The sequence below is a fragment of the Sciurus vulgaris genome (assembly GCF_902686455.1).
Source record: "Sciurus vulgaris genome assembly, chromosome: 8".
Classification (NCBI taxonomy): domain Eukaryota; kingdom Metazoa; phylum Chordata; class Mammalia; order Rodentia; family Sciuridae; genus Sciurus; species Sciurus vulgaris.
This window is the reverse complement of record NC_136468.1, coordinates 44,559,862-44,582,502: the sequence shown is the minus strand read 5'-3', so window position 1 is coordinate 44,582,502 and position 22,641 is coordinate 44,559,862. Positions and strand designations below refer to the sequence as shown.

General features: G+C 37.4%; 1 pseudogene across 1 annotated transcript; it reads left to right on the top strand.

Annotated features, from left to right (window-relative positions):
- Window positions 1–1,852: 1,852 nt before the first annotated feature.
- Window positions 1,853–4,033, top strand: LOC306667633 (annotated as a pseudogene). Its single transcript has 2 exons — window positions 1,853–1,896; window positions 3,251–4,033. The product of its transcript is annotated as an uncharacterized misc_RNA (transcript).
- Window positions 4,034–22,641: the final 18,608 nt, after the last annotated feature.

Genomic DNA, 22,641 nt, shown 5'->3' with positions numbered 1-22,641 from the left:
CTATCAATTGAGACCTCAGAAACCATGAACTCATAAATAAACTTTTCCTCCCCCACAATTGCGCTGATCAGATCTTTTATCACAGCAGCAAAAAGCTGACTATAACAAGACCCCATAACGATGGTTTTTGCTTTTGTCTTTGCTGTTGTTGTGTTTTCATTGTTATTTGAGGCACTTTAATGTGAAAATCATGTCTCTCTACCTTCTGATGATGTCTGTTCAGTCTTCCATGTTGACGACCTTTATTTGGGAATATTCTGCAAGGGATAATAGCAAACAAAAAGCACATCCATGATGTATTTAATTTATTTTGAAATATCAAACCAATAGCATAAAATGTGGCTATAAAATGTTGATTATTTTTCAAACTTGCAAAATTTGTATAACCTCTTAAAGCAACTGAAAACAGAAATGCATGATGCTGTTTCTCTGGTCTCTTTATGTATATTTTTTCACCTCCATGTATGACAGAATTTTCTTTGGCAATAGAGTGCAAGATACAAGATCAATTTCATTTAAGGTTTTACCTTTTTAATTAAATTACCTTCTGCTGGAGAGCATGGGGAGAGGCTGCTTCCACAGGCAAGTGCAGCAATGATTTGTCTGTCTGAGGCTTTTGTGGTTGTTGTTGTTGGTGGTACTTGTCGTCTTTCATACTTGTCAATTGAATTTTATTAAAATTGCTCTTACAGCCCAAAAGGATATTTTCTTTCATTCTAGAATACCATTGCATATTATATTGATAACTATTAAGATTCATTTCCATTATTTGAATGTAAAGAGTAGGTTCTAGTTAGATGAGATCTAACAGGATGAACAATCTTAAGTTTGGACCTCACTTGAAAAATATTAGCTATGACATTTGGATATTTTTTGTTGTGTGGGATTAGTAATAACCTCAGGAAGTCTGTTTCTAAATTTATAGCAGATATATTTTATTGAAAAAATTTACTTTCCCTAAAATAGTACCTTTAGTAGCACTGCAAAACACCACTTCATGGAAAATTGATATATAATTTTAAAAAATATATTTACTTAATCATTAATAAAGAATGTACAAAATGTAGGTTCCTTAAAGAGCAAAGTAAAAGAAAAGTTGGCTCTCCAGCATCACATGTCCCTGAGTTAATGAAAGCTGGATGGAGGCTGACCAAGAGACTCCAGGAGGCCTTCAGACTTTTAATGTGGAAATTTAAATTGATTGCCAATCCTTCAACTCTATAAGCAGTGAAGGATGGGATTTTAGCTTTCTTTCTTTTTTTTTTTTTAAGTGAATCTTTTAAAGAAATAATGGAGCTTTTGTGTTTTTTTAGTTTTTTTTTTTTTTTTTTTTTCTTAAACTGAGAAAGTAGAGGGCAAGGGAAGGAGAAATGTGAAGAAGGTTCAGCATCAGTTAAGCTGGGCTCCTGAGCATAAGGTTTTATAGCATTTTTCAGATAGAATTGCACCAGAATGAATGGGAAAGCAAGCCCAGAATTACTCTAGGTAAAACACACTATAATAAATACCATTTCAAGTTAGTTCTGTACAGAACAGAGCTATTTGTGTGCCACTTCTTCGTAGACATGACTTAGCAAATGCTATAAAGCGATTCCTGGTCCCTGAACTTGTAAAATGCCTTTTCCAGCATGATCATTTCTACTTGTCTGAAAGATAGAATTTAGAGCTCAATCCTGGAACTCCTACTATAGTCCCAAAATAAAAATGGATGCTTGAGCTGGGAGCAGTGTCTCACGCCTGTAATTCCAGCAGTTTGGGAGATTGAGGCAGGTAGATCACAAGTTCAAAGACAGTCTCAGCAACTTAGTGAGACCCTGTCTCAAAATAAAAAAATAGCTAGGTGTGGGGGTACATGCATATAATTCCAGTGGCTCCAGAGGCTGAGGATGGAGAATTGTAAGTTATATTGAGATTCATTTCCATTATTTGAATGCAAAGAGTAGGTTCTAGTTAGATAAGACCTAGCAGGATGAACAATCTTAAGTTTGGACCTCACTTGAAAAATATTAGCTATGACATTTGGATATTTTTTACAACTTAGTGAGGCCCTAAGCAACTCAGTGAGACCCTGTCTCTTAATAAAATACAAAAAAGGGCTGGGATGTGGCTCAGTTGCTAAGTACCCCTGGGTTCAATTCCTGTTACAAAAAAAAAAAAAAAAAAAAAAAATTGCTTGAGGAAGAAGTTTTGGGTAAAGTCCAATCAATTGAGTCTAGTATAAATAAGAGTTTTCATGCACGCCTAGGGGGTATTCCTTACACTCATTCCTAGTATATAAAGTTTAATAGTTTTGGTTCTGTCCATGATTATTGCAGTCTCAGAAGACAGCAAAAGCTAGGAGGTCACTCTGACCTGACTCTATCAGTTCTGTCACTTATGGATCATCTGTATCTTCCCAAACAGATAATAAGAATTTAGTCCTGAGTCCCAGCATCATATTTCTCCCAAGTTTGGTTGGAAAAAAAAATGTGATAAACTTCTGTTTTGGGACTTGCAGACTGGATAATTAATATCAAACTTTCCACCAAAGACAGATTGAAATATTCAAGATAAAATATTTTAAAACATTTTAAATATTTTAAACAGTTTCTTAAAAAATAATCAAAGAGCTAACAAGAGAGTGGGGAACAACCAAGATAAGATATAAAAGAGAGAAAACCCAGAGAAGGTGGTCGGTTTTGTCTGTTAACATTTGTCTATATGGAAGGAATAGCTGAGAAACTAACCTGCATATTTCACAGCACTGAGGAGCTGGTGAGACATAAGAACCCAAGGCCACTAAGGTTGGGGAGCTTGTTAAATCACCCTCTGCTTTTGACTGGGAACTTAAAGTCTCCATACTTGAAAAAGGGAAACTGAAAGAAATAAAGCTGTTGTTTATTCACAGAGGACATAATTGAGAACACAGAGGATTTAAAAAAAATCCTACAAATAAATTATTAGACCTTATTAAGTGAATTTATCAAGGTCACTGAATAACAGACCAAAATCAGTTACGTGTCTCTATGCCAACCAATATCTTGTTGTTTTTTGTTTTTGGTGCTGGAGATCAAACCCAGGGCCTTGTGCTTACAAGGCAAGCACTCTACCGACTGAGCTATCTCCCCAGCCCTATGCCAACCAATATCAAACCGGAAAATGAAGTTTTCAAAAGAATGTCATCTACAACATCAACTTAGAAATAAATCTAATAGAAGATATATAAGACTTTATGCTGAAAATAACAAAACATTATTCAAATAAATTAAAGAGAAGCGGCTGCAACGGCGAATGGAGGAGACAGAAGGCATATATCACAGAGCGGCTGGGTGGGGACCAGGGCCAGTATCACCACTGCTTCGGCGGTGAAGCGCAAGATCCAGTTTCTGCAGCAGCAAGCTGAGGATGCTGAGCAGAGTGCTGAGCGCGTCCAGCGGGAGGTTGAAGGAGAAAGGGGGGCCGGGAACAGGCTGAGGCTGAGGCTGAGGTCGCCTCCTTGAACCCTAGGATCCAACTGGTTGAAGAGGAACTGGCCCGTGCCCAGGAGCGCCTCGCTACTCCCTGCAAAAGCTGGAGGAAGCAGAAAAAGCTGCTGATGAGAGCACATGGCCGAAGAAGCAGATAGGACGTATGAAGAGGTGGCTCGGAAGTTAGTGGTTATTGAAGGAGACTTGGAACGCACAGAGGAACCAGCAGACCTGGCAGAGTCCCATTGTGGAGAAATGAATGAGCAGATCAGACTGATGGACCAGAACCTGACGTGTCTGCTGCTGAAGAAAAGTACTCTCAAAAAGAAGACAAATATGAGGAAGAAATAAAGATTCTTACTGATAAACTCAAGGAGGCAGAGACCCGTGCTGTTTGCTGAGAGATCAGTAGCCAAACTGGAAAAGACAATTGATGATTTGGAAGATAAGCAGAAATGCACCAAAGAGGAGTACCTCTGTACACAAAGGATGCTGGACCAGACTCTGCTTGACCTGAATGAGATGTAGAGCTCCCCAGTCCCGCCCTGCTGCTGCTCCTCCCCCAGACCCGGACTCTGCTTGAGGCCAGTCAGGCCAAAGCTGACCTTGAAACTGAAGACTGATCTTTAACTGGAAGGCCTCTTTCTCCTCTTTCTCCTTTCAAGGAGGCCCCCACCCCCTTGTCTTTTTCACCAAACTATCTGTCTCTTCCCAGAGATTCCAGCTGGACTAGAGGATGAGCACCTTTGGGAACAAAATTTAAGGGAATGTGAGCACAACACAAAGTGTCTTTAAAAGCATGTTGTGATGTACACATTTCGTCGTTACTTTTTTTGTTGTTACAGTAATAATTTGTAAAACATTCCAAATAATTTCATAGCTCTGAAGCAGCAATCTAATTCCCTTCTTGCTTTGTGGAAGGTAACTTTCCAGCCTAATCCCCATTGCCCTCTCTGTAGAGGAGGAAAAGAGGAACGGCCCTGCCTTACTGAAAGCCAAACAGAGTCCAGGGAAAGACTACTATGGAAACCTCATTTGCTCTGTGCAAAGTACCAGCCGAACCAGAAAAGTGATTCCAAGAGGAGTTAGCCAAAATACAAAAACCGTGCTATTCAGGTTTTTTTTTTTTTTTTTAAATTTAGCTTTATGGTATGTTTAGACAAATTTATTCTTATTTTTTACTTTTTTTTTTCATCAGAAATGACCAAATTAAGATGGTGAGACCTCTGAGACCTTTTGTTTTTGTAGTGCTGCTGATTGAACCCAGGGCCTCTTGCATGTTCCTCAAATGCCCTACCATTGAGCCATATCCTTAGCCCTTAGACCAAATTTTTCTCCCATTTCTACCTGCTTCCAAGTGTTCACAGAATGGATCATGGGCCACTTAATCTTGAGGTGACCACTTAATTACTTTCCTGCCTCCTTTAAAAAAAAAAAAAAAGAAAATTATGTTTCGCCACTGATTTAGCCATATGAAACTCATCTCATCACACTTTTCTGGGTCTGAAGCTGCTGTATCTAAAAGTGCCATCTCATTGTGTTTTGTTATCAGTCGGTGCTGGAGAATCTTGAATAGCTTATGTGCAAAACTTTTTAAATTTTATATTATTTTGAAACTTTGCATCTTTGGGGTTGGAGTACCTGGCCATCCCATCTGACCCATCTGACTATGAGAGTCCTATAGTCTGGGCTGGCACTGTACTGATCTTTCAAAGTTTCTTTCCCATCCCAGTCCCCACTTTTAGTTGAGGTTTCTGTGAGGTCTGTTAGGTGTACATCCTGCAGCTTATTGGCTTAAAATGTACTTTCCTTTATTGTGGTCTCTTTGGGGCCAGTTGAGAGAAAGAGAAACCAATAGTTCAACTGTTTTGATATTGAATATTGACAAGTGTCTCTTTGAAATAAAGAACCAGTCCCTCCAAAAATAAATAAACACATAAATAGATAAATAAATAAAATTAAATATCTAAATAAACAAGCATATATACCATATCAATTCTTCCATTATATTTTTCAGTAAAATGTCAACCAAAATTCCAAAAACACACAAACGTGTGTGTGTTAGATAACTACCTAAACTCAAGTTTTTATAAAATGCAACAGATCAATAGCCAAATCAAGCATAAGGAAGACACAGTTGGACAGTTTACTCTATCAATTAACAGGGCATCTTTAAAGCAATATGAATTAAGCCAATGTGCTGCAGATACATTGATAGACAAATAGACCAACAGAGGGTTAGAAACCAGAACAAATTCATGCCTATATGGTCACTTGATTTATGATAAATATGACACTGTAGAGAAATGAGAAAGGGTTATATATTTTTAAAAAATGATGCTGAGTTAATTGGATATCCATATGGAAAACAACAAAACTTGACCCTCACTTCATATGATACAAAAAAATCAATTCTAGGCAGATTATAGATCTAAATGTGAAAAAGTAAAATAAGGAAGTATTCCAAAGATAATATAAGGAAATTGTAACCTTGAGGTAGGCAAAGATTTATTTAACAACACACACACACACATACACACACACACACACACACACTCACACACACCATAAAGGGAAGATTGATTCACTGGATTTCAATAATGTTAAAGATTTCTATTTGTCAAAAGCTGTGGCTTATCCCCAGCACCATCAAAAAAAAAAAAAAAAAAATGAAATGACAAGTCAAGTGATAAGAGAACATATTTGTAACACCTGTAACTGATAAGGGCCAATATCCAGAATGTATAAGAATGTATGAAAATCAATAGAAACATGCAAAATGGATAAAAGACTGAAACAGACATTTTGCAAAAGAGAACACTCAAATAGTCAATAAACATAGGAAAAGATGCTCAACTTTTTAATAATCAGAGAAATGCAAGTTAAAACCACAATAATTTTAGCATACCCACCAAAATGGACAGCATTCTAAACACTGACAATATCTACTGTTTGAAAGATTAGAGCAGCCATAACTTTCATGCGCTGCTTGTGGGAGTGTAATATGCTACAATTTTGAAAATTCTTTGGAATTATTTATTAGACGCATATATGCATGTGATCTAGAAAAACTACACCTAAATTCATATTCAACAGAAGTATGAACACATATGCACACCAAAAAACTTGTATAGGAAATTTATAGAAACATTCTGAATTGCCAGAAATAGAAAAGGCAGCCAAAATATCCATCAACAATAGAATGGGTAAATAAGTTGTAGTATATTCACACTCTGGAATATACCTACCTGGGCTTGGTGAAATTTAACTCATACTTAAAACGTTGCTACTTAATCGAAAATATTAAAGAAAAAACATTTTATTGGTTTTAATGGGAAAAATTAATGCATTTAATTCTAATCATAACCTTCTAACAACAGATCCACAGGTAGAAAATATAGCAATGAAATGATGAAAACAAGTTTATATAAATAATATGCAATAGTCTAGTTAATAGTTTTCACATGAAATGTAACAAAGGTTTACTGCTTTCTTTTTTCTTTTCTTAGCACCCTTTTCTATAACAACTTTTCAACATTTGGGGTGTCCCTGGTTTCTTGCACACAGACTGGATTTATACATAAAGTAGTACCAGAGAGAACAAAATAGAAGGTAAAATAAAGGCTAACCCTGAGAGCTCTTTGAAACAAATATCATAATTAGCTGAGCTGCTCCTAGATATGGAGGAAGTGGGAGGAACTAGTTTTGGGTTGGGGAGAATGGCAGTTACTAAATGGTGACAACCAGGCAGCTAGGGGTATGTGACACCACCCAAATTAAGTAGTTAGGGTGAGGGAATGCCAACTGCCAGGAGGAACAAGTACAGATGGCGACAGGGGAGAACCCCAATCATGACACTTGGAATTTCGTCCTTAGAGGGTCAGTCCTGTTTGCTGTATTGTTAACAATTTCCAACAATGAGAGTACAAAACGAAGCACAACATTCATGTCCCAAGGACTTTAATTTAAAGTAGGCATGACCGTATCTGTGAGTCCATTTTACAGATGAAAACCTGGGCCTTAGAGATTTGAACAACTTGCTAAGTGGCAGAGCTGGATCCCTCTGCCTACAAAGTCCACAGTCCTCTTCTACTCTATCACTCTTGATCCTGAGAGATGAGAGGAAGGAAATGAATAGGATGAGCAAAAGTGTCAAAGTGAAAGGATGGGTCACATTACGTAAATGTCTTTGATAGATGTAGGTCCTTGGGACAGATGTCTCCATGACTCCTCTGTTGTAGCGTCTGTATGCAGCTTTTTCCCACATTCTTATATCTCTCACAGGGCCTTGAGTGTTACATTTGAAATAAACCAAATTCAAAGATAATAATTTTACTTTCTCAGGGTATCGGTTAATCACTGGTTATGACCTTTCCATACAGTGGCTTTACTTCCCAAATTTATCTACATTGGAACATACTGATGATGTGATGTCTTGTGAATGTATAGAGGTTCATCATTTTCAATGTGCATAAGTTTCAAGATCTCATTTAGTTCTCACATGAGTCCTATGACAGACTTCAGACAAGGCAGCAAAGGGTCAGAGAAGTTAAACAACTTGCTCAAATCTATATGGTTAGTAAGAATTGGTGTCATACTACAAATGCTAGTTTTCAGATTAATTAGCAATATTCTTTCTGATATGCCACTCAGGCTTTGAGTGGAGGGAGATTGAGAAAGAGATGAGAGGGGATAAGTAATAGAAAAAAGGAGTGGAAATCAAAATTCAATAAAAATCCAGGGAAAATGGACTAACAACTCGCATACTTTCAAGTGCATCATTTACATCTTTTGGATTTCTTCCTTTTCTTTTGCCTTAATGCCTTTTCAAAGATCCTTAGACTTTCAAGAAAGATTTCAATGAAGATATGGCCTTTGAATCTGTCAGAAGGGTCCTAGAGAATTGGGAATTAATGGAACCCCAAAGTCCACTGCAAGTGCAGTGAAGCCAGTGTCAGAACTACAACTTCCATGCCAGGAATGAGTTGGCTGTGCCCCACAGTTTAAAACAGATCCTGGTATGCGGCCACTTGATGCAAGTGACAACAAGCTATGAACAGCACACATGTGAGGCCTGGGATCCACTGAAGCACAAGTTTCACCCATTAGCTTTAAATGTTTCCCAGAGCCACCACTGATAAGGCATAGGGTGTGGAAAGACCTGTTAGCACCTTGGGTTGCTGTTTCTTCTACCCATCAGATTTTGTGAGTGCCAGTCAATGTGCCTTACTTTCAAAGTGCAACCCTGAATCTTTACCAACTACTACAGCCATCAGACCCTTCCAGGGTTTTCTTCCAACAGTTCTACACTTCTCAGGAAATGTTTATTTCTTCTGAATACTCTTTGTTGAGCAATGATTAAGTCTTTTCCTGTTTTGATTTTTCTCTCTCTCCTTCTGGGTCTTCTCTGGAGTGGGAGCAGAGATGGCACCCAAGCACACCTACAAAGCTTAATTCTGCCTTTCCTTGGGCTGTCATGTCTGCCACCACCGCTGAAGCCAAGCTAATTAGTTAGTGCCTTCCAGAACTATCCATCCAAACCTGTACTAGCGACATCAGCATATCTTCATAATATAGCTTTCAAGGTGCATAAATAACATTGGTTCTTATGTTTCTCCTTTCCCTTGAATGACACTGATTTTTTAAAATGCTACCTTATTCAAATCCAAAGTTTTTAAAAAATGTCTGTCAAACTATTAAATGTGTCAACGATAGCAAAATAGTTAAAACCCTGCAGTTGCAGCAGACTCAGGGTCATTACTTTTGATGAATATTTTCCTTTTTTAAGAGGCATAGCTAATACAAGCAAATAGACCAGAGAGGATGTTTAAAATATATCCATAGATTGCTTTTTGTTAAGATCTTTAACCCTGAAAAATCATGTCCATAATCATAGCTCATTATCTTAATTAGATCTGTCCTACATTATCTCACAATTTATTCTCATTACTTCATAGGTGATCAGCCTTTTGAAAAGCATGTGAATAGAAATTGCTGATTTTTATTGTGATAGTGTCTGTCTTCTCTTTCAAACTCTATTTAGATCTTTTGGGTGTAATAATGATGATGCTATATTTAATTAAAAATTACATTAGAAAGATATTAATATTCATTCTGTTGAATGAACACCGGATGAACTCAGGAATTAAAATATCTATAATGGATAATGAGGTGAACTGTGCTGGGACATCCATAAAAACAGAGATGAATCATAAGAATGGCTGAAAATTTGAAGTAATTCTTCCTACTATTATGCTCTGTGTCTGGAAAGCAGGGGTCTGCAGTAGCAAGTCACTTCAAAATATGCCTGCTTCTCCAGAGAGTGAGGGTTTCTGATTGTTACAGTTTAGATATGACTTATCCCCCTAAAGCTCATGTGAGACAATGCAAAATTGTTCATAGGTAACATGATTAGATTATTAACACTTTAACCTAATTGGTGGATTAATCCACTATATGGATTAACTGGTGGTAACATAGGCAGGTAGGGTATAAGTCACTTAGGGTGTGCCTTGGGGGTGATATTTTGTCCCTGGTGAAAGGAACTCTCTCTGTTTCCTGGTTGCCCTGTCCTGAACTGTTTTCATTTGCCACATCCTTCTGCCATGATATTCTACCTCACTTGGACCCAGTGGAATGGAGTCGGCCAACCATGAGCTGACTTCTGAAACCATAAGCCCTAAATAATCTTTTTCTTCTCTAATTGTTGTTATCAGGTCTCTTGGCCACAGCAATGCAAAGCTGACTAAAACACTAATGGTCAAGTTGCAACTTCTTAGGATTAAGATTGTATTGCCAGAAAACTGTACATTTTCCCTCTTCCTCTCTCTTTCACTCAGGTTAAAAAAAATATTTAGGAACAGCTTTGTTTCTAACATCTTGTCAGTTAAACTGGCTTTATATATTTTTTTGAAGTAGGAAGTAAGTATCGTACTATCAGTTTTCTGGTTTATAAAGTAGATTGTGAAGAAAAATTATAGTTAAGGAAGGTAAAATGGTAATTATTTTTGCAAAATAGGAAGGGGAAATTGCAAGATTAAAGTTATCAGCAACTGTTTGTGGGGGAAGTTCTTTCAAGAGGGGGCAAATGCTGGCATACTCTGGAGTAGGTTGGTTCTGTAGGGAGGGACAGTCACATGACAGGGCAGATAATTAATATTGTGGAAGGGCACTGTTGGGAGGGCTTGGACTGTGTACTCCTGGCAGAGTGCAGGTCAAAAAAGAGCAGGGTAGGGCCTTAGTGAGGGGATCATAACCAATAACCAATGGTTTTGGTTGGTTTCTGTTGCAGAGCAAATGTCGTGGACAAAAATTTGTAGAAGGAAACCCCATTTTATTTTGTCCTTTAAAGTGTCCTTGGAAGAGAAGATAGTGTTTGTAGAAAGAGCTCTAAATTGAATCAGAAGTAATTTCTCATCCTTCTTTGCCATGAACCATTAATCAAATTGTTTACTGGCTTAGGGGCTTAGATTCCTTATTTCTGAAATTAGAAAATCCAAGCAGACAATGATTGTCAAGATGTTCCAGTTCTAGAGTTCTGGGACACTGAAAGAAAGTATAACCAACCTTCTCCCATACTGTTTTGCAGTAAGAGTAAAAAGACGACCAACAAAAACACCCCAGGTGTGTCAGAGTAGTGTAACAATGGACCCATCATTTCTGTTCTTTTACCGTCTCCTTTCCTTCTAATTGACTATGTCACTTTTCCATCAAGAGGAGGAGTCGACACCCCACCCCTAGAATCTGACCTGGCTCTTGACTTACTTGGACACACAGAATGGAGAGGAGCTAATTGTGTTCCAGGTCCATGCCTCAAGAAGTCTTATGTTCTTTTGCTCTCTCTTAGATCCCTCCCTCCCTAAGAGGACAAGTCTGGTAATTTTCTAGAGGGATGTGAGAGGTAATATGTGGAAGACAGATGAATCATTTCAATCGAGGCTGCCTAGTTCAGCAAGCCTTCAGCTGATCTGTTAGCTGACCACAGACATATTAATGAGCACAGACGAGAGATAATCCGGGTCCTTCCCAGGACACCAGAGCTGCCTAATCCACCTAGACTTGTGAGAAATAACAAATGGTTCTTATAATATGACAATAAGTTTTGTTTTTATTTTTAGACTTTATTTTGCGACAGGGTCTCATTAAGTAACCCAGGCTGGCCTTGAACTTTTAATCCTCCTGCTTCAGTTTCCCAAGGAGCTGGGACTATAGGTAACTGCCACTGTACTGACTTGGAATATTTTCAAAGAACAAAAGATGGCTCATACCTGAGGCTTCACTGTTACTACCCTCCACTTGTTCTCCCTTGACCCTTTCAGGGTTTTTAGCATTTCATAAGTGTTCATGGAAGTCTCATTAGGAAAATAGTATTCACAGGATGCTTCCACCATTTCTCCTGAGTACTGCTGTTCCTACTGGGTATGTTGATACCTCATTGGTGGCAGTCATTGTGCCTGCCTTTCCTCACCTGGTACTCTGGTATCAACAAAAAGTGTTTCAAATGCCAAAGCTTTGTTGAGAAAAGCATGGTGAGAATGCGGAATTGCCTTGCTTCTCATTTGCAGCTGTTCTCTGTCACATGGTTATCAAAGTTATGTCAGCAAGCCGAATGTCTTGAAGAAGTTTAAATTAAATGAATTTTAGGTTTTCCTTACAGTTCTCTGTCTTTCTAGGGCTTAGAGATTAAACCCAGGAGTGTTCTATCTCTAAACTACATCCTCAGCCCATCCTTTTTAAATATTTACAGAACATGAATAAATCTTAGATATTGTGCTAAGAAACCAGACTCAAAAAGCCAATTACTTAATGGCATTCTAGAAAAGGCAAAAACTGAATGAATTAAAATTTGATCAGTGGTTGCCAGGAGTAACAGCTGACTATATAAATAACCTGAAGGAAGCTTACGAGGTAATGGAAATTCTTTTGGTGGTGCTTTCACTGAATTGTGGTTAAAAACATTAATTTGCCATTTGTAAATTATGTATCAATAAAACTGACTTAGAGGGTTACTCTCATTTATTTTTAGACAGGGTCTCATTAAGTTGCTCAGGTTGGCCTTGAACTTGAAATCCTGCCGGTCAAAAAATATGTGAAGGTTTCCATATTACACCTGGAATACTTCTCCCATTCCATGATCCAGGCTTTGTTGTTGGGTAGACTTTTATTATGCCTCTATAGTTCTTCCTAAGTCTGAGTTCTTTCAAGGAAGTTCCTCTGTACTCTTAGTAATTATCTGCAAATTTGCCACGTCATTACATAAGACATGCCCTGATATGTTCAGACCCTGGCCCAGGATGAAGCTGGGACATCCCATTGCAAATGTTTGCTATCTAGAGAGAGGAGCTTTGGAAGCTAAGAGATGGTTATTTAATTATAATTTACGTATCAGCTGCTCCTCATAAAAGATCTCATCAAAATGCATAAATGCATTCTGTTGTCATGTAAAACTAATTAGAACAAATTAAAAAAATTAAAAAACAAAAGCAAATAAAAGATCTTCTGTGTTTGTTAGTAATATCTTAACATTTTCAGCTCACTTTGCCCTAAACACTGATGGGAACTTTTCAAACCCATCCTTCTCCATTTATTAATTTAAAAAAATTTGGTGATCAGCATAGACCTTGCTAAACATTTTGTGGGGAGAATGACAATGGGGTTTATATGGCATAATGTATTAGTTAATCTAATCTCAGCTATGTTTTAGTCTCTGAGATCCTAGTGACTTTGTAATGAATGATAGATATGTCTCCTCATTCAGAATCTAAAGCAATCATTTGCCTAGTAGTAGGCCATCTAGATCACATGGCCTTTGAGGCCATCAGATTAGGACAAAATGTAGGTGAGAAGTTCCACATCCCTATACTCTCCTTTCAACGGCTTGTTCTAGTTATAGGATTCCACTCAGATTGGTGCACAGGGGTTTGCAAATCTAAAAGTTTGAATATTTGGTAGGTACTTATATTCTCTGCAAGAATCTCCCATTCTAATCATTCTAATCATCAAATTACTTCTTTCTTCACACACCTAAGACATCACAGTCTAGCCTCGGGGAAGACATCCCGACATCTAATCTGGGCACTGAATCAAGCTGTATGGGACACAAGGGCCTTTCTCTGACAGTCCTAAAGGAGGCTCTTTTTGATCAAGTGAACTATGGTTTGAGAGAAAAGTTACATTCATGTCCTCTGCTCACTGGATATGTACTGGTACAAGTAATGGACACTGGTAACCGTGATTCACCTTCTCATTTGGAAAGGGGATGATAGGAGTTGGCCAGCAATGATGAAATACTATATGGTAGCCATGGATCAGGCTCCTTCTCCAGGGATGGGGTGTCTTGATGAGGCCCTCGTTCTGATCCATGAGAGGAGTTCTTTCATACACTCTGCTCTATTGATGCAAGCTGTGCCCTCTAAGATGTTCTTTCTTTTTCATTTTTCTCTTCATCCACCTCCACAGTGTGTGGTGGGGAATGTGTCTTCTTCAGGGACTGCACAGTTTTCTCAGTAAACATCTTTCTCATGAAACATTGGCATCACAAGGGTTGTAAGTCTCAAAATGTCCATGACTCGTTTTAATCCAGGCTTATGGTTTCTTTGGCAGTGCTATTGCCTGGCTCTATTTGTTTTTAATACATTCCATGTGCTGGTAACCATAACTAAAGTTCTTTTCTAGACACAGTTCTAAAATCTGCTTTTATTTCTTTCTGTCTTCCATACATTTCTCTCTTAACTTTGTGGTGACAACCTTAAAGATGTAGGAAGTTTACATGCTTAATCTGATCCTTGCCCTAAGTCATTTGTTCCAATGTAAAAATTTTACTGATTTTGTGGTCAAGTCTTTTAGTTGCCAAGTCTTACTGTTGAGGTTCTGGAAGCAGTCACTTTTCCAACTTGCGAACCTCTATTTTATTATTATTATTATTTTTCCAGTGCTGGGGATTGAACCCTGGGCTTCCCACATACCAGGCAGGCACATGACGTCCCCACATCCCCAGCCCGAGACTCATTTCTGAACTATTCTCATCTTTTTCATTTCTGACTGCAAATTAACCTGAGTTCCCCTGAGTTTATTCATTCTTCAAATCTCTTGTCAAACACAGCCAATATTCACTTTTAACATTCTTCTCCTAAATTGCTAGAGCTGAAAGCCACATGATCTGCCTTCCAAATTATCATAGGATTTAAATTTTGCCAAGTGCTTTCCTACTGTATATAACAGTTAGTCATTTTCCAATCTCCAATATAAGTTTCCTTTCTGCCTCTGCTTAATTACTAATTCAGTGCTATGCATTTTAGGTCTTTTTGTGATGGCCTCTTTTTTATTGATATAAGTTCTGAATTTGTTAGGATGGGCTAGAATATAATGTGGAAACAAATATTCCTATCCCAATTCACTTGCTAACCACAATGAAGTTTCTTTCTTGATCATGCAAAATCTTCAGGGTCCTGTCTTACTTCACTTTAGAACATGCTTATGAACTACTGTCAGATCAGAGAAGAAAGTTGTGGGGAAAGTGGAGAAGGAAGTACAAGATGAAATTTTGCTTAGCAAATCTGGGTTGTATGTCAATAGTATTGTTTAGGTTTATTTGTATGCCAATGCAGTGATGCCTAATGGCATTTAAAAATAAGCCTATAGTACATGGATTATTGGTTTTCCTCATTGAGAAGACTAAGGGATGCAAATAGTTGTAGGAGGTATTTTGCCAGGTTTACTAGAGTGAAAGTTAGCAAAAAATTTGTAACGGTAGATATATCAAATAAAATCTCCCCTAAGTTATAGTTGTATTTTGATTTTTTGCATAGGTAACTGAATGAATGTGTGCTTTCCTCTGGTGGCTTCTTGGTGGACACCAAACATGGATGTTTTTACTTGCTTTAGAGTTTTAGGGAAGCAGGCATGGCTGGGCTGATCTAATTCCTATCTTCACTTAAAAGATGTGAAGAGAGGAACCTAGCCACAGCTCCTGGCACATGGAGGATCTTAAATAAATTTTGTTGAATGAATGAACAGGAGAAGAGAAGATTGAATGAGTGAATGGGGCAGGTTAAATGACTAGTTCTAGACTAGTTATTAAGTGATAAAACCTAACCAAGTTTTCTCATATTCTACTAACCTTGCCTCCAAGCAGCTTCAGAATGCAGGCTTATACTTCTGCTATAAATATTTTCTTTAGAGTTTTGCTGATGAATTGAAGTTTCATAACAAGAAGAAAGCAGATGGCTTTTGGAAGGGGCTTATACTTGCTCTTTTAACTGTGTTTCTGTTTTGCTTGTTTATGCAGAGTGTGCATGAAGGTTGCCAGAGTCTTAATTTCAAACTGCATCATTTAATAAAATACAATAAGGAGAATTAAGAAGAAAGGCTGCAGGGAACATCCTGCTTATTATCTCGGTAATGAGAGGACTATTTTTTCTCCCATCAGTTGCCAATGATGGGTTTTTTTGTTTCCTTTCGTCTGGGCACAATTGCAATGTTCAATGAGAGGAGTGTGAAGTGCCACTTTAAAGCCAAACATTCAATTCCTCCTAATTCACAAGGGAGAGAAGGATCAAGTTGTGCAGCTGGGAGGTGATGTTTCTTCCAAGCAGCTGTCATTGAAGAGACACGTGCAAACCATAGAAGTCATTTGTCACAAGAACCCCATCCAGAATTTGCTATGTGTGTCTCACTTGCTAACGTGACATGAAATAGTGAAGCTTTCAAAATCAAGTGCAGAGACTTCGTTGTGTTGACATGGGCAAAATGAAATGAAGAGCTGAGGCAATTATGTGGATAAATCAGGCCTGAAATATTCCAGCCATTGAGAGGAAAAGTTCCTTTGGCTCAAATTACTCAGAGTGACTGTCCAGGTTCATCAATTCATCAGGATAATGAATTTTATCCTATACTTTGTCACTATAGATAGATCTTCAGTCTATGAATTTGAATGAACTTTGTGATATTTTATTTCACTGGAAATTATAATAAGAACTGAATAAGCAAGCACTATATTAAAAGATTGCTATTGAAGCTATGATAATAGTCCAAGAGAATTTAAACTTCATTATTCAATAGCTAGTGGATAGGACTGTTAGAATGGGGGGTAGAGAGGGATATGTGAAATCTGTTGAGAATCAAATGCTTGTAACTAATCTGTCTCTGCATTTAGCATCCTATTATCCAAAAGTATCTGTAGCTCCTGGCTAATAGTTTGTAGCTCCCAGCTATTTTTCTGGTCATTTAACAAATAGTTAAATGATCCTGGAAATTTTATCAGGATTTATATAAAGATTAATATATTATAGTTATATACATGGAAATGTTAAATTTGTCTATTTTAAAAATATCTTATTTATCCTCAAAGAGATAAAAATTTAAAACAAAGAATGAGCAAGGTCAGTCTCTGTCTGTCCATGCGTTTCCTTTGAGCTTCTGCTTGGTAGGCTTATGATGCTCGATTCTTCAGCTATGATGATATGGTCCTGCCAGAGCCTCCTAACATTAAGGATAACCTGCTGGTCAAAAGTTACAAATCATGAAATTCATTGAAGCAATAGAATACAATGTAAAAAATAAATGTCTACTATTGATGACCATTTTCATCTTTATCATAAAAATATAACTTAAGAAAGGTCCCTGATGAATGACCTTACTGCTTTTGTCACAATAATACTACATATTTTTGTTTTGTAGCATGGAAATATATGTGCATTTCCTCATTGAAAAACAAGTACATTGTAAAAGATTATTGAGAAACATAAAGAAGAAAATAAAAATGATCTTGGGCAATTTAAGTCATTTAAGCCCTACATTTCTTGGGTTTAAAATGGAAGAGAAGTAGTTACTCTAAAGGTTATCATGATGCCTACATGATAGGATATAATGTGTATAGCATGTTTATGTCATGCTGGATCACACTTAGTAGATGTTGGATAAAATTTCTTTTGTAGTAATAAAATATGAATCTTTATTTTATAATAAATGCTGATTTACATATTTGAAATCACTTCCCACTTCATATAGTCCATAAAGTCCAAATTTATAGACACATGCCAGAAAGTTAAATGTATCCATCGATATTGTGACTTCATTGCAAAACACTGTGTATGTGTGTGTGTATTGTAGAGTTTTCTGCCCACACTTTGGGAGAAGTATACTAGGTGAGAACATGCTATCACAAATATCATTCAGGGATGACATACACCTTTGTTAAACTGAATTTCAGGGACTATAATAGGCTGTGTTAAGTTGAGAACTCAGGCAAGAGTTTATAATGGTGGTGAACAATGAAGCAACTTCCAATCTCTCAGTTGACATACATCATTTTGCTCCAACCATTGCCAAATTTAATAGCCATTTCATTATTGACAGTCTCAGCAAAAAGGCTAGAAAAATCAATTCTGAACACAAATTATGGCATTGCTTTGAATATCAACCATTTCTATTGTTTCTAAAATCTGCACCATGATATCCTCTGTTTCTGAGTGGTAGGTTATTAATGAATTCCAGTTGCATCTTTTCCTGCCTTGTTATAATTTTTGTCAGAAAGATAATAGCAGTTCCTGGCACAATAACCTTTCCAATGTGCTGTTGCTTGATTTGCTGACAATTCCTATCCTCAGTTATAAGAAGAGGTGAAGTGGAAGGATTGATCAAAGGACAGAGATTATAAAAAAAGTTGAAATAGCTAAATCATTAAAATGCTGATCTCTTTCCACATGACAAAGATATTAATAAGAAAAGGAAATATGTAATATGAGAGCATTTTTTATGAAATAAATGTAATGGGATTGGAGAAAAGGAAATTATATCAATCTGCTTGCTTTCATTAGAGTCTGAAAATTGACCTTTGGTACTCATTCCTATGTCATATTTCCTGCTCTAATCTCAGGTGTAATCATTATGGCTCTAATCATTATGGTGTTTTGAGGATCTCCACTGGCTTGAAAACCATGTTTCTTTAAAAATAAAACTATTGTATTAGTTGTATTTAAATTTATCCAGTGGAATCTTAAAGCACAGTGACTTGATATCCACCACCATCTGACTAAAACTACAAAAAACAAATGCTTAGTTCAACATTTTGACATTACCATTGTCCCTCTGTTCTTACTTCTTCCACAGAAATACAGTCCTTTATTGATTATTCCATTAGCTTCTCTGCTACTAAAATGTTTATAAATTTAAATTATTTTTTCCTAATTTTTAAGGTTCTGAGTGTTAAAATGTTTTCTCTATTGAGCTGTAACTTCATTAACTGATAATTTATAAAACCAAAGTAAACATACTAAAATTTAAGTAGATTATTATTGGAAAACATAGAAAAATTGTTGAAAGAAAAATTGAAAGTGTCTTGATGAGAGAACACTTCTTTGTAGAGTAATATTTTAAATTATTGATAAGAAGCAGCTACTCAATCAGCACGAGGGCTGACTAGAAGCACCCAGCACTCACCAGCTCCTCACAAAGAACCAAAGCAAAGGAATAGCTGCACGTTGAGGTGAGTAGCTGCAGGAGAATACTGGAATTCAAGAGTAGAGAAACTGAAGTCTTATAAAATCCAGACCTGGGGCAGCAGCATGGCAAGAGAAATAAAATATCTTAGAACCTGTACTCTACAGCCAGAGAAGTGGGGGTCTACCCTTCACAGGGTAAAAGTGAGTGAGACAGAGAGTGAGTCCCAGCAAACTGTGTCAGCACAGATACTGGCAATCAAAGGTTTTGGAAAACTTTATGGTCCTTGAAGACTTAAAGAAATAGAGAAGAGGCCTAAAATCTGCACCTTACTCTAGTTTTGGAAAAGAAATTCACCTCGTTCCCTAGTGAACTCCTGAGGAACTGCAGCCAGGAGTTGAGAAGGCAACTATTGTCTGAATTTGGACTTTTTCAAGGGTCTGAAAGCCCTGCATATTCCCATGTATGGGACCCCACAGACCATCCACTGCACTGGCTCAGTAGTAAGCTACCTCATGAGCCAGACTCAGCTCAGTGAAGGGATTCTGACATAAATCTATGCAGTGTGCTACAGTGTTGGGAATGGGTGTAATGACCCAGAGAAGAACAGAGCATGCTGTCCCCAAGAACCCAGGCACCTGGGCACTGAGGAGTCTGCCCCATGAGATTGGAGTATATGACCCAGTTGTATGGGGTTTTGCACTGGTGCCAGGACTGAGGTGGTTGACTGTGCAGTTGCTTGTATGGTTCTTGCAACCCTCTCCCAGCATCATGTATGGGTGCCAGTTACTAACAAGGTGAGAAATAAGTCTGAGGTTCTACTGCTCACCCACCCACTGAAGCATGTTGGGTAGTCCCAATCTATGTTGTGTCAGTTCCAGCTATAGCCTCTACCCTGAGTCACACAGCCTAAAGAAGGTCTGGAGATAAACTTTGCCCGGTGCCAACCACATTCTATTTTTGTTAACTCCTGTGATCACCTCATCTAGGAGGAATTTGCCTGGTTGAAGCTGCAACCTACTCCCAATTAGTCATTGATGGGTATTGCAACAGAAAGAATCAGGGGATGAAGGGCCTCTGGCCATTGCTCTGTCTCCAAGTGTGCCCAGCTAAGGAGTCTTAGATCCTGCCCCTAGGTAGGCATACTCACAGTTTCAACAGAGAGGAATAACATGTTTGCTGCCACTGCACCTTGTCTGATCATGCACTACTGACAAACTGTTGTTTGTGTCACAGAGGGCATGCTGTAATTCTTTTATCCACCTCTTTCTATGAAGCACCTGGATCCACACCAGTGTCTAATAAGAGAACAAGTGCTCTGATCCCTCTTGCTTACTGGAGCAGTCAGTACCAGAGATCCATTCAGGTAACAGAGCCAGTATCAACATTGTTTGAAGAAACCCATATCATTTGATAAGGGCCAACACTCGAATTGTAGGAGTAACCACACTCTGCTGTCTATACCATACCTGCATGCCCTGGTGGAATGTCCCCACTTTTGAATGACTTGCAGAGACAGTGGGTCTGCAACTCCTATACTAAGCACAAATTCACTAATCACAGACACAGAAACTACAGGGAGGTTACACTACGGTGTACAGCAAGAAATACACTCAGCTTTCATAAGAAACTGATAAACCAAGACACATCTTCAGGAGAAAGCCTTTCACTAAGAAGAACAGTTCATAAAATTTATAGATGCACAAATCTCAACATAGGAATACAAGAAATATGAAAATACAAGGCAATGTGACACATCCTAAAGATCATAGCTCTCCAGTAATGGATTCCAAAGATATCAAAGTAGGTAAAATGACTGATAAAGAATTCAAAAGAATGATTCTTTTGGGATGGAAGAGAATATAGATAAAGAGTTATATGAAATCAGGAAGGCAATGCAGGATATGAATAAGAAATTCAACAAAGAGCTCTCATCTGATTTGAAAAAGATATGATCAGAAATCTTGGAAATGAAGATCCTAATAATTCAGATGAAGGCCTCAATATACTAAATCAAGTGGAAGAAGAACATTGGAGGTGGAAGACAAGTCTTTTGATATATCACAGTCAGGTAAAAGTTCTTTAAAATTAATAAAAAATGAAGAAAGCATTTAAGATCTTTGGGATACCATTAGAAGATCAAACATTCACATCACTAGCTTATCTGAAGGATAAGAAATAAAGATTAAGGACACAGAAAACTTATTCAATAAGATAATAGCCAAAAACTTACCTATTCTTGGAAAAGATGTGCATATACAGGTATAGAATATAGAATCCCAACTAGGTATGACTAGAAAAGATACTCACCACCATATATTACAGTCAAGCTGTCAAAAACACAGGAAAAAGAATTTTAAAATCTGCAAGTAAAAATTGCAAGGTCACATTAAGGTCAACACTATTAGACTAACAGCAGATTTATCAGTGGAAATCCTAAAGGCCAGGAGGGAACGGAATGATGTAATTTCAAGTCCTGAAAAAAAAGAAACTAGCTAACAGTCAAGATATTCGGTAAGGCTATCCTTCAGAATCAAAGAAGAAATAAAGGCCTTCCAAAGTAAACAAAAACTAAGGAAATTCTTGACTACCAGATTAACTTTACAAAAGATGTTCATGGGGATCTTATAACCAGAAGTAAAAGAAATAAAATTACCATGATAAAAACAAGTGAAAGTATAAATTCCACTAGACTAGTTCCACAAATGAGAAAAAGAATCAAACATTAATTATACAATATCATGATAAAAAAAAACTTGAGCAAATTAGGTCTAGAAGCCTCATATCTCAATATAATAAAAGTTGTATATGATAAACCCATAGCCAACATCATAATAAATAAGGAAAAATTGAAAGCATTTCCTTAAGATTAGAAAAGACAAGGGGGTCCACTCTCACCATTATAATCCATTATGGTCCTAGAAATTTTATCTAGAGCAAGGAAGCAAGAGGAAGAAAGGAAAACAAAAACAAAAACAAAAACAAAACAAACAAACCACCCAAATAGGAAAGAAGGAGGTCAAATTATCCCTGTTTGCAGATATGATTCCATATATAGAAAGAACTAAAGACTCCACCAAAAGACTACTAGAATCAATAAACTATTCAGTAGCAGGATATAAAATCAACATAAAAATCAGGAGCTTTTCTAATGATGAATGTTCTGGGAAAGAAATAAAAGATATCCCACTCATCTCTCTCTCTCTCTCTCTCTCTCTCTCTCTCTCTCTCTCTCTCTCTCTCTCTCTCTCTCTCTCTCTCTCTCCCTCCCTCTCTCCCCTCCTCTCTCTCTCTCTCTGTCACACACACACACACACACACACACACACACACGTAAACTAAGGAAGTGAAAGACTTCCGACCTCTACAATGAAAATTATAAAACACTGACAAAACATTGAGGAAGATACTCAAAAGACCTTCCATATGCCTGGATTAGAAGAATTAATATTATTAAATGCCTATGTTACCAAAGTGATCTACAGATTCAATGCAATCCCTGTCAAAGTACCAGTGACACTCTTCATAGAATTAGAAAGGAAGTAGAAAAAATTCTGAATAGCCAGAACAAATTTGATCAAAAAGGGCAAAGCTGGAGACATCTATATACCTGATTTCAAGACATACCACAGAGCCACAATAGCAAGAACAGCATGGTGTTGGCATAAAAATAGACACACAGTCCAATGGAATAGAATGGAGAACACACAAATATATCCATGCATCTACAGTTGATTCCCTACAGACATGCCAAAAG